The sequence below is a fragment of the Etheostoma cragini genome, chromosome 23 (genome assembly GCF_013103735.1).
Source record: "Etheostoma cragini isolate CJK2018 chromosome 23, CSU_Ecrag_1.0, whole genome shotgun sequence".
Classification (NCBI taxonomy): Eukaryota; Metazoa; Chordata; class Actinopteri; order Perciformes; family Percidae; genus Etheostoma; species Etheostoma cragini.
Genome location: NC_048429.1, coordinates 5,595,962 through 5,611,745, shown reverse-complemented (window position 1 = coordinate 5,611,745; position 15,784 = coordinate 5,595,962). Strand labels below are relative to the sequence as shown.

General features: G+C 39.7%; 1 protein-coding gene across 3 annotated transcripts in view; it reads right to left on the bottom strand.

Moving 5' to 3' along the window:
- The window catches only part of chrm2a (cholinergic receptor, muscarinic 2a), a 70,516-nt gene that overhangs the window by 37,035 nt on the left and 17,697 nt on the right, over nt 1-15,784 (bottom strand). For 2 of the 3 annotated variants that reach the window (XM_034863312.1, XM_034863313.1), the window contains exon 2: nt 5,610-5,749. The exons of the other annotated variant lie outside the window; for it this stretch is intronic. The gene's annotated coding sequence lies outside the window, so the exon portion shown is untranslated. The remainder of the gene's footprint in view (nt 1-5,609; nt 5,750-15,784) is intronic. 3 annotated transcript variants of the gene reach the window in all.

Sequence of the window (15,784 nt, the reverse complement as noted above, 5' to 3'; positions counted from 1 at the left end):
CTTACTCCTGTTGTGTAAAAACGTTTTTGAGTAGTGTTCAAAGAGCCCCACATTTAAGGTCTTGTTTGATCATAAAGCAGGTCAAGGTGCTATTTAAATACTGTCATGGTATCAAAACGCTAAATCCATAGAGAAATGCATATTTCCTGCAATCAGAAAAGATGCCTTTAGACGGGCCTTCAGGACTTCCATACGGTTGTAATATCAAAACTACACTATATGTGGGTAGAAAGTGCTGCTACAGCGCCGTAACAGTTATTCCCCGGCTGGTAAAGTGGTGAGGAGACACCAAGAGCAGATGCGAAAGACCCAGAAACGCTGACCAATCAGAGCCAACCGGGATATTTTCGGGAGAGTGGCTTGAGAAACAGGCGCCAAAACAGAGCGTTTCAGACAGAGGGTGAATGCAAGTATATCAATTCAGATAGACATTTTGAGAAAAACATTGTTTTTTGAAAAGAAGAAATAAAAGTATGAACCGTAAAATGAGCATGACATGGGACCTTTCAGAACATCACGATCGAAATTACATGTTTTAAAATATGTGAAGCATGCTGTTTCAATGATTAAAAAAAAACACATCCACAGAAGTGCCGTCCACCTGTCAGCAGCCCCTTCAGATGAGGATTCCTTGGTGACCTGGTGATGCAAGTAGTCCCTTCAACAAGCTGCCTTAACTGAGGTCAAAATCCTCTGACTTCCGGGCATCATTACCTTGTCATTATGTACTGCTATGCATGGCAACATTTGTTATTTCTCGTTGACAGCCTAATGTTAGAAGAAAGCAATTTTACCTGATGGATGATCATGAGAGGGGGAGAGGCTGTATCAGCTTCATGCCTTGCCAGTGAAAAATGCACAACAAAATCCCATAGATGCATGAACCGGCTGCCCGCAATACCTGCCTTCTAAAATATACTGCCAGTCTTACACGCTGGGTTATTACTACATAGAGCTGTGAGAACTTTTCAGCTTATGATGCCTATTCATTACAACAGTATTAGCAGGCTGTCAGTCCTTGCATTACCACAGCACTGTGAAAAATTGTTGACTTATTCTCAAGCAACATAGCTTGGGCGACTGATTTATAGGTCTCAGGCCATTCATGATCACAGGAATCAATCTGCAGTGCTTCTCTGGCCCACACTTTGTCTGTTGGCGGCAATAGGGAGACCGTGTCAAAGTGAGCCTCCTCAATTTTGTCACTTTAAGTGCAATCAATACTGCTTCCCCACCAACCGAATGCGTCTGAATAGCAGGCCCCCTCTCCTTACACTAGAATGAACATTTTAATCAATATCTGACTGGAGGCTAAAAACATGTGCAGAAGCAACAACAAAAAGTGAGCCTGAATTAAATGCTTTGCATTATACTTAAGACAACGACACATTCCGCGGGAACAGTATTGCAGAGAAAACATGGACATATAAAGGACAAATGGGATTCTCTATGACAGTCAAGTCTGCAATCATGTTTGTGCGGCGTAAATGTTTAATGGATCAAATCTCCACACAAAGTAATTTCTCTGAAAACAATTCACTTGCAGGACCGAGCATATATTAACTCAGCTTAGCAAATACAACACCAAATCACTTCTCAATTAGTGATACAATCCAATCAGAAGAACAGACCACCACAGGTTTTTCAGCAGTGTTTTCTACTGTGAACGTAATGTCTCTAGAGCCCCATACATCATTGCGGACAATTCCTAATGTATGGCATGCTGTCGGCTTCCAGACAGCTCCAATCCATAAAAAGCGAGCCTCTGGCCAACGTAAGGGTAAATTAGTCTACCTTAAAAATTCAACGAGCCCAGGGAGAGGTTTGATGTGTGCATCTAGGTGCTTGGCCCTGAAAACGATTGTATTAATTGCCTGGAGGATTATGGGACACAGACCTCCACTCCCTCATGCATATTTGACACCAGCAGAATGCTTAGGCCCTTGTCGCAGCTAATGGATAATGTTTTGGCACTGTGTTGCATATGAATGAGCTACGAAGTTATGAGTGGGTATGCGGCGAGTGCAACCCAGTGTGTATTTGTCTGAGCATGTGTCGGCTCTGTTATCTTGAGCCAGCCAGGGTGAGCGTAGGGCTGGGTGGCCGGGTTGCAAGTTCATAATTGGTTCGACTGCTCCCTCTACTCTTGTCCTGAAAAGTTGCCGCTGCCCTCTCCTGTTAATCTGTGCCAGGGATTTGGTTGGTTCCACACGGAACTGATATGACAGTCCATTGGGGATTTTGGGAGCACAAACACACACTACAACAAAAGTAGACGGATGAATAAGCTGCCACTTACACATATACACAAAGAGACATAACCTGACATACAAATGCAGCTAGACAGACAAATGAACACATGCATCTACACACAATCTCAATCTCAATGAACTGAAGAAGCCGCAACTCCATTTGAGATATGGTTCTGGACAGTGTCGCCATGATGATGAGGGAGAGCTCTTGGCAGTGTTGTTGGTGGAACAGCAGCATCAAACAGTAGTGTGAGCGTGTGTGTGCATGTGTGTGTGTGCGCGTGTGTGTGTGTGTGCAGATGCAATGTCTGCTGATAATGTCCATGTACACTCCCGCAGTGTGAAGTGAGGTTGTTGATATCAAGTGCTTGCACATTGCTATACATGGTGTCCTTTTTGTCAGCAGAAACTATCTGGCATGACAGAGAGACACCTGATCTGATGGCTTTTGGGATTCATAATTTTCACCTCTAAAATACACTATATTGTATTTGCAGTGCTGTAAAGTTTAGATGGTTATGTAAGAATGTACTGTATTTAAAAAAGACAATAGGTCTACAGCATTTTGAGCAGTTCTGCCAGGCTGTACTTTGACACAACTGTGCTTTGAGCTAAATGCTAACATCAGCGTGCCAATATGCTCACATTGGCAATGGCAACATAATGATAAATTGGTAGAACATGTTTACCCTCTTAGTTTAGCATGTTCTAGCATATGCTAATTAGCAATAAACACAAAGTCCAACTGGGAAAGATGGGAAAGTTATTAGTTTTGCAGTTTTGGTCATAAACCAAAGTAATGGACAAAGGTGGACTAACGTGGTAGACAAACAGACTGACTGATCAACCTAAATCCATCCTTAGAGCTATGCAGCTAGCATGGTTAAAAAATGTTTGTCAATTCAATGTGCATTATATTGAATAACTACTTACCTGAGGTGATCAGAATTTTCCCTATGCATTAACCCGACCCCAATCCCTTTACATGCCTATGTTAAAATGCCCAAATTTACACAAACATGTTTACAGGTCTCTTTAACTAATTTCCCGCATTCACGACAACTGTAAGGGGGGTTTATATAACTCAGTCGTTTAAATAATATTAAGGCTTAAACTGGTGCATAATTTAGAGCATATAGCCGCTGTGACAGGTGGGTGCCATCACAGGAGACTGTGGGTCGTACTTTGGCCTGCCTCAGGTCCATCCACAATCCACCTCTTTGGCTCTTCGGCAACATATGTTTGACGTCACACAGACTACACCCATGTTTTGTCTGTGGTCCTGAATGAGCACTCCCTTTTTTTTTTGTCGCGGGTTTCAGTATCACTGTAGCACATTATATGTAGCAGCTGAAGACTCACAACTGTATTCGTGGTCAAGAGCTCCTGTTTCTATTGCTGTCAGACAAGCTCTTGAAAACCCATTGACAATTTAGAAAATGTCACACATTCTGTAATAACAGGCCAAGGATACAACTATAAGTCACTTTAAAGAATAGAATATATTTAGTGATGGTGTACTACGCATTAAAAAAATTATCTGATTGTGATTACACTTTTTTACATGAACGATATTATGAATACCTGATATATTAATGCTACCTGCCAGGTTCATTGAAGTGATTGTGGCTTCGGAGGAGGTATGCAATATGTAAATATGTCATTTGTGTGTACATAAATTTCCATCTGCCAAGATGGGAAATGTAAGTTGAAATTTATTGCAAGAACTGACCCCTAGCAGTTCAAATTATATGTAAAGATCGGGGCTGCCTACCAATCGGAAGGTTGATGACTTGATGCCTGACCCTGCAGTCCTTGGACAAGACATTGAATCCTGAATTGCTCCCGATGCTGCATCATTGGTGTGTGAATATGTAGGGATACACTGATACCAATTCTTTTAAGACCAAGTACAAGTACTTACATTTGGGTACTCGCCGATACCCTCTGGGGTCGGAAGCTGACATTTTATTGAGCTATTATCATTCCTTTATTTAAAGTCTTTTAATTCTTTCATACACTTGCTGGTTTCATGTGTTGCCTATAAAAAGCAAGAATAAAAGAATAAACAAAGTTGTTTGAATAAAGGATTTTGGCCTGCTCTGAAATTGTACAGTAGCCATGGGATGGACATTTCACTTTCAATGAGCAAGTGCCAATAGAATAACTCATGTCCTTCCTGATGTCAAAATACTTAGTGAAGTTTAGAAAGAATGAAGAAGCAAAGTCCGATGTCATTTACATGCATATTAAGTAGCCATGTGTTACCAGCTCCAGCGGAGACGATGGTTTGTTTGTGCCATCAGCTAAGTTCCCAAGATTTTGTCCAAATGACTTGTAGCAAACTATATAAGCCGTTAGACTACAAACCGACTGATTTTGTTGGAGCTTGTTTGTAAGAAAATAAATAAAAAATTGCGCTGAATTTGCAGAAGAGCACTGAGGTTGTTGAAACAGCACGGTGTAGGGACAGCATGTAGACAGAATGGAATGGAATATTGCTTTCTTCATGTTTATGCAGTTTAAGCTGATGTGAGACAGTGGGCTGGGGTGACACTGCCACTCCAAATAAAAGTGGTAAAGCTCATGGGTAACAGGCTGCTGATGTGCTTTTTCACAAAGTCATGCAGCTTTGGAAATATGGTTTCTGCAATGATTTGACGGCTGGGAATCTCCTACCTCGACTCCAGTACATTTAGAACACATTGAAACCCAGTATTATTAATGACTGATAATGGCTGGTTGTCAAGTGCAATCAAATATTGGGTAGGAGCCTCTGTTATTTTTACAGTCAAAAATGTAGAAGCGGCTGCCATTGCTCTTCTTTTGCTCCCTATACCTGCTCGACAGAGAGGATAATGTAACGTTGCTATGAGGTGGTATCGGTGGTAGAATTGGAGTATTTTCATGATTGCAAGAACGAGTCCATGCGAATGGCATCGGACCGATACCTAATACTGGCACCTGTATCGGTGCATCCCTTGAGTGAATGTTTATTGCAGTGTATGGCAGCCTTGGCCACAGTGTATGAATGTGTGTGAATGGTGAATGATGCCTGTAATATGTAAAAAAAACAAAACGCTTTGAGTAGTTGTTAAGACTAGAAAAGCACAATTCAAATACAGTCACATTTACATTTAAGACAGACCTAACTCTTTTTGATTAGAATTGTGCAGAAAGCAGATGTAAGACCTATTGTAATTACGATTTTTGAACAGAAGGGGGGATCATTTGGAAATGACTCCATCAGAAATCAGAGCTGAGGATGAGTTTCTCTTTTGGGGTTTGACTTGTTGAGAGTGTCATGAGCAAACACTCAAAAGCTCACTCCAGCAGAGTGTGTGTGTGAGTACTTACAGTGGGTGCTAAGCAGTCCGTTGGGATTTCTTGGCATACTCGAAGAGTGTGTGTTCAGTGTAGCACCAAAGAGGCTCTTTTTGACAGAAGGAAGCAATGGGCGTGTCTGGCTCCAGGTGCATGGTTAATAGCCATGGCCACTGTTTAAAAAAAAGAAAATAGACGAGGATGAGCATTGGACTGCCTTCATCTGTTTCAATGTGTTTCCTTTGGGATTCTGCACTGTTCATCACTGACGCTGCTTCAAGGGTAGAACAGCTACTTGGACCTGGCCTGAGATTTATGTTTCAGTCCTTACTATGTAAATTATACTGTCCTTACAGACCTGTAACTCCAATAAACATAATGTACACATCTTGCCCGAAGATCAAAGGAAAATAATGGGAGCTCTGACTGCTTCGAATGTAAATGATTGTGGCATAGGTTCCCTGTATGTGCACACTCTTTATAGGAGCCACAGTCCTCCGAGACCATTATCCCAGAGTGCTGCAGTACTCTCGCTCATATTTCCAGAGGAGCCACTAACAGGTACAACTAATGTTTAAATGCAAATTTTAACCAGAGCACCATGCAGGAAGCACGGCAGCTTAGAAATCTCTTAACCCAAACCATGGCAATTAAAAAAAAAACTCTTAACAAGCCACTGTTTATGTATTTAGCATATGAAGACGAAGCAATGTCACACCTGCGTTTGAACTGCAGGCAGATAAATAACTTGAGCTGGAGAAGGTGAGAGAAAGACAGGCACATCTGATAAAGGGATAAACCCTAAGGGTACAGTGTTTAGTACACTAAGACAGTCCGTACTCCTGGGCAAGAGAAGTGGTATGATAACTATGACTTGTGCTTGCATGTCACTGCATGGACACATTAGCCATCATTGTTTGCGGCATGCCAGTCACTGTTATGACTAATCACAGAACACAAAACAGCAAATCACAGATTGCGTGCTTTTGTAAGGAAACCGCTACCTTGAAGAAATAAGGGTTGTTTTTTCGGCAAAGTGCAAACACCAGCAGGGCTTTAGTTTGTGAAGGATTAGGGGAAAGCTGGATGCTGAAACATGTTGAGGCTGTGTGACGCATCACTGTAGTATCACTTTGTTAGATAATGCATTGTCCAAATGATTTCCCCGTGGTGAAAATCTGCCTAATGATCTTTGTCTCTGGTGCTGCAATTCATTTATTATGTTAATAGGAAAAGCCGTCTGATCAGACATTGCATGAACATAAGTGTACTTCAATGGTGTCTAATCATGTCAAAAGAGGATTTGAATGCTCGAGCAATTCTGCCACATTATAAGATCATGAAAATTGTTCATAAAATTGTCAGATGATGATCAGGGTTTAAAATATCGAATGGACAGCCTTGGACATAGATTGCAATCTTCCTCACCGACAGACAGTTAATTCCCCATGAGCAAATCTGAGAACTCTGAATAAATGTGCACTAAGTTTTAACATATACAGATGACATATACTGCATACTGATTGGCTTTAGAGAGGCATGAGCTGTGATAAGTTTCTTTGCTGTCTCAAGCGGTAGACCTGCTGTATGTGTGTGTGACAGTAAAAATGTAAATCAAGGTTATAAAGAACAGTGTACGTACTTCAGCTCGGACCGTTCACAGACCATAAAACCTTGAAATGTGTCTAAGCTCTGTAAAGATGTACTAATGATCTTTGTTACTTGCGGACTGAGAGATGACTGTCAGCTGTTTACCATCCCAGCTCTTTGCTCCTGTAGCCTTGACAGGAATCTTTAACAATTTTAAACCATCTCTGTGTCATCTTTGTGTGGTGTTTAGATAAACAGTTTTTGGCTTCTCTCCTTGTGGCAGAGCACAGAGGAGTGGCGCTTTTGGCATAATTCGGCAGATTTTGGCATACCTAAACTGCTCTGCTCCGCGATAAGCTTCGTACACTGGAGCCACATAGGGAAGCAGGCACAATTCATTTAAACACACTGCCCACACTGCTATGACACAGAGCTGGTTTAAAATCAACAAAATATCTCTTACTGCTACTTTTTCTGTGCTTTTTCCTTATTCTTTTATCAGTTTACATTTTGTTTCACATTTTGTAGCTGATACATCCAAACTGACCAAATTAATAAAAGTAGTATTGCATGGACAATCATGTTCTTTATACCTCTTTTTCACACATTTAATCTGACAGCTTCAATACATAATAAAGATGACTTAGAGCTGGCTGGGCTGCCAACTAAATCACATTTACAGCTGATTACAATACTAATACACATTTTGTAGATGTGTTAGTGCACAACAGGATAATCTATTTTTACCTCACGTATTTCTTAAATCTCATCCCCTTGCCTACAGATTCAGCATTCATATGCAGATATCTGTTTATAACAATTATGGAAACATGGCCTCTGTGAATATAACTGATATGCTTTCAAAGGGACATTTCAAGCTGCTTGTATGTTGTCTGTTACTGGAGACAAATTTTGGCAACAGGATAGCAAAGACCTAAAATGTGGTTTGTGTGTTGACAAAAGGCCAAAATGCACAAAAATCTGTTTTTTAAAACACCGTGTATATGTGTACTAGGCCTTAAGCCATCTTTAGAATGAGGCAATTTTCAAAGTAACCATAGATGGGCAAATCTTGATGACTTTGAATGTGATTTTCCAGCTTCTGAGGATTAGCTACTTTCTTTGTCTTTTACGATAGTAAGCATATGGTACATTCAGACAGGAGACCTACCAAGGGAAGCTTAAGCCATTTTAAGGATCTTCAAATGGTCTGACTTTCATAATAAATATGGTTCACTGTGGGTTACCTCTGCATAGCAATATAGTCAAATTCCATTAAGCAGAGAACTATATACAGGGGAAAGATGTGGCATGAAGGTAAGATTGCATATCCACGCAGATGAAAGTATTCATATCACACTTTTACTTATCACAACTTCACCTCAGAATACCGGTCTGTGAAGTTGCTGTTTCATGTCTGATGACTCTCTGCATCACAAACTGTCAGAAGTGTTTTGGAAAAACCTCATCGAAAGCACAAGCAATAAAACAAGGCTTCCAATGTTTCCATTTTTAAATACTCCAAAGGGAATGCCTGTAAAGCAATTTCCTAGTACTTTGTGTCCCTTGACTGCAACTGCCTAGTCTTCCTTCAAGTGTGGGCTGCTGCTTTATTGCCACATCAGCATTATGATGATGAAGTAGGGAGGGCTTGCTTCTCAAAGTTTGAACCTTGTCATAGATCTCAGTGGACATCTACACTATCTTTTCATTATCTGCACTCAGCCAACATCTCTGCATGGGGGCCTGTGTCTGGAAAAAAGCTTGATTATGTAACTGACTGAAAGGCTGGTTGTCAGCCTATACGCAGGCAGGTGCATTAATCTTCCACTGACTCTGCATTTATTTACAATATTTGGACTTCCAAAATGCATGATGGATCTATATGCACAGCCTGCTGGTAAATATTTTTCATCTATCTTGCTGCTCTGATCGATCTAGAAATCCAAATAACAAGCCACTAAACATGCATGGACAAGTGCCAGCATTTATTAAATTTGTATCTTGACTAATGAACACATTAGTCTTCTTTCTAGTGGGTGGATGTTTCTGCACCTGCATATTTAGTCAAATGTTCAAGCTTGAGGGAAACAGCAGCGCTGCCAACGCACCGGCGTCCATGGCTTCGGGGGCTGCTTAGATAAATGCAAAACCCAAACCAAACAAAGAGAGAGATTAGTGGATCTGTTTAACCTTAGGGCAGAAGGAGCCTGTTATTAGACCAGAGAGTTTACTTAGCTGTGTGTGCTGCCGTCTGCCAAACTCCAGTCTCTTCCTGAAAAACAGTGCCACTCAGAGCTTACGGCACTAATTAGGTAAAGAGTTCTTCATCTGTGTCAGTCACTATGTTAAATCTGTAAAGTGCAGTTCATTTACTGCCAGACGTAAATGATACATTCATATTGTATTTTACAAGGAAAACTGAAGCATTGAAAAATTTACTTTTCAATTGCTCTGTGCATATTGTGGCCAAAAGAAAAAGAATAAGAATAAAGAATATTGGCAGACATATGATCAGGTTGTATTTTAAACTCTAATACATTGTCTTAAAATCCAGAGTTGGTCAAGCTACATACTCAGATTACAATTCAGATGGAAATATTGTACTACTTTTTTTCACCACTATGGTTACTTTGCCCATTGAGATGTGCAAAACATAAGACATTCTTAAATTAAATTAAACTACCAATCAGTTTAAATGAAGTCCCAACCAGTTACACTGAAAGGCTTTCTACACTGACTCATTAATAACAGTGTAAAAGAAATTGGCTCTCTGATATAACAATTTTCGAACAATAATGTGGCATTATTTGTTGGGGATGTCCATCAAAGATTTCATCTTTTCTGTGGTTGGCTTATTTTCCAATAAGTTTTGTCTTTATTCCATCATCAGCAGGGCTGATGATATTCACTGCCAGTGGACGGGATTCAACACCTGCTCCGGTTCAAAATCAGATTGTATCGCTTTAAGTGTTTATTGTCTTAGGCGAGCACAATGTCAAAAGTTTTTGTGTGGATTAAATATTTCCACATCTCACTGTTGTGTAGCAGTCATAGAGTGATTACTTTCTTTTAGAAATCTCGGAAGGTCATGCTTTTGTCATCAATGTGTTCCATTAAATCTTTGTTTTCATTGTTCAGATCTTGTCCCAGCATTTCCAGTTGAAAAAAAAAGTTGAAAAATCATCAAAAACATCAAAGAATCATGTTTATTAATCTCTTTAAATGACACGGGGAGGTCTCTGTCCGGATACCGTCAGAACATTATGATATTATACCAGTTTGAGGCTTCACTGCACTTGGAGCTGCTTATGTTTTTCACCAGGCTGCAAGCAGACATTTACCCTGACAAGATATTCACTGATTAATCTCTTTGATGTTGCCGCCGTCAAAATCACAATAGGTTGGATGTTGTTTTTTTCTGAAGTAATGCTCCTTTTTGAGTTTAACAAATGTGTTTTTATTGTGTTAGGCTGTCACTGAGTGAACAACGAAAACAAACATGGTTTTATTTGTTGTACCTTTTGGGCTGTGAACCAATGTGTTTTTGTGGGTTTTCGACAGATAGGAAAAGTATTTGCTTGAGATTAATGTTCTCAAATATGTTTATTATTAAAAGAGTTGGGGATTTAAAATGGTCCAAAAAAATGTTCAAACTTCAGGCGTCTGTTTACTGAGCATACAATTTAGTCTTTGCCCCAACACCAGAAATTACTTTCAAACAGTGCTATTGAAAAAAACTGTTTATCTCCTCTTTAGGATCACTTCCTTGTCGGAATTTTGAAAAAGGATGAAAAAGATTGGGTCGAAACGTTTAAGGCAAGGTTTCCAAAAAAAGATGTAGATTTAAACAAACATTTGGTAAGGATTTCCATTTCAACATTTCAAAGGTTAGCTTTGCCATTGTGCTTTGATTCAACAATAATCTTGATGGCACCTGGCTGGTCCTTTCATAGAATGCCATTGGGGATTTAAATCATGCATTTCAGGGACTGCATCTGAAACCTCCAGTCAAGAAGTGGAAAGGCGAGAATCACATTGCAGCTTTGGTGGCTTTTTTTCACTGTAAAGTAGTAGCACGACATTCCCTGCTAGAGCTTTAATTACATTCACAGTGGATGATTTTTTTTTCTAGAGTATAATGCTTTTTACAAAAAGTTAAACGGAGGAGATAGTTCTACAAAGAATAGCACAGCAAATATGGGTTAAGTAGACATTTGTGGAAATTATTAGCTCTCTCAAAATTCTGTTTGTCATTACTTTTTGTAAATTTGACATTCTCCTTGCACACACTTTCATTTATTTGTGGGACATTACTAAGGTTTGAGGACAGCTGAGCGGTACATTTACGCTACTCTTGATCACCATAATCCTATTGGTGGATTAACATAAGAGGAAGTGTGAACTTGAGCAGCGTTTCAAATCAAGACTATAAATCCCTTATTAGATGCTGGCGTTAGGTACAGCAGAGGTTTTTCTTGTCAAAGAAAATGAAAGCATCTCTGTAATGTGTCTTTCTGTCTTCAATTAGTATAAATCTATATATATATATATAAGAAGCTACCACTAATTTAATTCAATGTAATTAAATAAGGTTTATCAGTAGGCTATCCTAACCACACCAAATCACATGGATTCCACTACAGTCAAAAGCTGAGCTGGCATACTGTTGTTTTAATCTAGCTAGCTTTAGTGAGAGTTTGGCTGTTGTTTTTTCACTCCGTAAAGATTGGATTGCCAATTCCTCATTCAGTTTTGTGGAATAAGGAACCTGAATTACCAAGAGGGATATTTTTCAATTACAAATAACTGCAAGGGAAAAATCAATAAGTTAATTTAGCTTTGGCTAAGGCTAGCAGGTGCTGTCTCACAAGTTAGCTTTCACTTGATATATAGCTCGATTTCCTTAGCTGTCTAGTTGTTGGTTTCTCTGTGACAGAGGGTGTAGCAAAAAGTGCCAACAGAAAAGTTTGTGGATGATTGTATTGCACAATATTTGTTATAAACTCTCACCTTAGTTTGACCAAATATACACTGCATTTGTATCATCCCTTTAACATCATAATCCCCCCCTCTCATTTAACATAGTTTGACAACTTTTAGGATATTTTCCATAACATTAACATAAATCTTAACCGCCATAGCGAAGCGAAAGAGTAACCAAATAATTAACACCTGCAGGTGCGACGTTATACCCTCTGCACACATTGCCTATGCCTTATGCTGAGCATCCACCCCTCCCTCTACTTACAGCAATGTAAAAAAACTGACGATGGATGTTTCCAGGCTTACTTTCTTTCATTAAACCCCAACACAATTATCATCTCAAAAGACAAAAATATCTAAAGTTGCCGTTACAGTGTCTTACTTTTGTTTCGGCATCAATATCAAAGAAAATCATGTCCACAGCGACTGAAATAGAAGATAATAATTTCTCCCATTTGCAGAAAATTTTATTATATAATTATGGACAAAGACTCAAGGTTGCACGTATTCATTGCACACATTGAACAATAATCAAAAACATTACAAAATATTTAGATTTGATAATAAATTGGCAGTTAACTTTTTCACCAGCTGTGAATCTCCTAGATCCCTCTGCAAACATCTTGCTATCCCCTGGGAGGTACCATCCTACAGTCTGCTTTAGATTAATAGCCAGCCATTTCTTTGGAATTGATTATTTAACTTCTTTTTTTTTGTTATGTTTTATCACAGCGTAGCAGAATGGCTTTGCGCTGCCATAGAGGGCTTGCCAGTGAATTGAAATCCTACAGTGCAGGTGTGGAAAGCAAAGTGGTGAAGAGGCTTCTTCACTTCTGCACTCCGCTGATAACTTTAACATTTGACCAAGTATTGTGTTCAGGCAGCTGGTTTTATGAAAGCACGCAGCGATGCTTTCCTCCAAAGAGATTCACATTTTTGTTCCCTGCACGACTTTGACTTTTTGAAAGGAGAGTAAAGTCGTGAAAAGAAAATAGATGATGCACAGGTTCAATTGCTGCATGGACTAGATTAATGAGCATTTTGTATCAGCAATCTGTTTATTTTGTTGCTAAATTGGTGGAAACTGCAGATAAGTTGAACAGCTTGTGCTAAGAGGGACGGGAAATGAATTTTCTAACAAACTGCATGTTGCTTTTAACTCCACTGTGTTTAAATTTGAAAATATTATTTAAAATAGTCAGCCGTTCTCTCAGATGAAGGTTTTAACAACGGAGAGTTCTGGCACTCATAATGAATTAGTTAAGCTTGGAAATGAAAACGTCGCTGTCAGCAGGACAGGACCTGTTCTCACTGCTGCTACGAGAGGAAAAAGATGAAGTGCTTGCATGCTGATTTTCTAACTAGGTTATTGGTCAGTCTTTCCCCCCATCTTGCTCTCACTCTTTCTATTTACTCCTCTTCTTCTTCTCTGGCATAAGTCTGTTAGTGTTTGCTGGATGTCATATTTATGAAATGCTTTCATGTTTCCAAAAGAAACTTCGAAATTACATTTTCTTTATGAAAACATGAAATTTTCCCTTTTTCCCCCTATAAACTCTGACCTTGCTCTTACCAACACCCCCCCGTCACCAATTCCTGTCTTCACACTGCAGCCATTTTCTGGAGCGATTTCAGGGGATAATAGCACTCACAAATCATCCGCTGGGCAGTGGAGCCCATGAAATTGATGTGCCTTCAATTCAAAACAATGGAGGTGCCTTATGAGGGGCCTCATGATGTCATAACTTTAGTAGTTGACAGGCAGTGCAGGTGTATTTTGGCCCCAGGATGGGCACCGGGCCAATGAAAACCCAGTCTGGACAGCTTAAAACGCGTGTATTATGCTCATTTTTAGGTTCATAATTATATTTTGAGGTTGTACCAGAATAGGTTTACATGGTTTCATTTTCAAAAAACACCATATTTGTGTTGTACTGCACATTGCTGCAGATCCTGTTTTCACCCTGTGTGTTCAGGTCTCTGTTTTAGATACAGAATGAGACATCTCACTTCTTTACCATCTTTTAAGCAAGTCGCACATGTGCAGTAGCTAGGTAATGATAACATCATCTAGCTACTGTTTTTCCTACTTTGGTCAGTACAAGGCAAGATGAGCTGGATTAGCCACCTCGTCTCTGCTAGTTACGTAGAAAGCCGTGGAGATTTTGAACAGCTCACCAGGAGAGTTTGTATGCGCGTGGAAGCACCAGAGACACAAAATAACCCAAATCTTCTAAAAAATGTTTTTTTTCACAATATGGGCACTTTAATCAATTGCTGCATCGAGGAAGATGGTACGACTGTGGTATAAGCACCCACCAGATATGCTCAATCAAATTCTCCTTATTGAGCAAACTGACTTCCAAACCCAGGCCTCCTTATCTCCCTAGAATTGAGTGTTGATTTATCTGTGGCAATCTCTCTGAAATTTCCAGTCCAACAAAACAGTTGGACAAAAAAAAAAAAAAAAAGATGTACTACTTAGGACAAAAGTTAAATTTATAAACAGCATTTGGGTTTTACAACCCAACACAATACAGCAGAGTCCAATACCAGTTAAAGTTGCCCTGGTTTGGTTACAGAGATTAAGTAACACATTATTCATATGGTGAAGTAAATGGGTGCTATAAATCTCTGGAGTTTTTGAGCTGTAAATGAGGGGGTTGGACCTCAGTGGATCTGCCATCCTGATTTGAGGGCCTTGATTAAATTAAAACAAATGAACTATATTTTGCGCTGGGAAAATTTCACCATTAGCCATCAAACCCATTGTCGTTTTTAATGAATTCTTCTCGCACTCGTTGACATTTTTCACAGAGGGTGCATGGGTTAAGCACACCTTCTGTATGAAAAGATTAAAAAGCCACTGACATGCTAAAACGAATTATGAATGACTGAGGAGCATGGCTTAATTGGAAATTGACTGACTTGGCGGCATTACACTTGGTTTCATAACATTTCACATCCCTCATGCATAGGGAGTTTTTCTTTTTTAAAGAATTTTTTTTTTGTCTGCCTTAATTTTGATTGGACAGCTGAAGCTATGAAAGGGGAGAGAGAGGACGGTACGACATTCAGCAAAGGGCCGCAAGTTGAACTGAACTATCCAGGCACCCATGCATAGGGAGTTTGATGCATTTTTCAATAAGCAGAACCTTTTCATAATGGTGTGTCTGTGGATAAAGTTATGTGGACATAGCCATGTTGCCTCATGAGATTCAAGCTATGAATTTAAAGAGCTAGGGTGGAGGATGATCTTTGAATGACGGATGCAGATTTCCAAGCAAGCTGCACCTCCTCATATCTAAGTTTCATGTGCCGTTGCATTAACCTTGCAAACCACACTGGTGTCAAGAAAGTGGAGCAATATCATCTCCTTTACCAAGATGGATGCCTGGTGTCATTTTTTGGAGCCACTGATTGCTTCTGCCGAATTTCCAGGTCTTTCACATTTGATAGGTAAGGGGGGGGGGCGGGTTTCACCAAATGTGCAGTATGCAAGATGCAATGTGCAACATGCGAAATGGCTCTCACGTTAATTTCAACACATTTCTCTGAACCAAACAAACGCCATACTGGTAACTCTTGCATGAACATGCAGGAAGGGGCAATCATTTGTGAAACGTGACAAC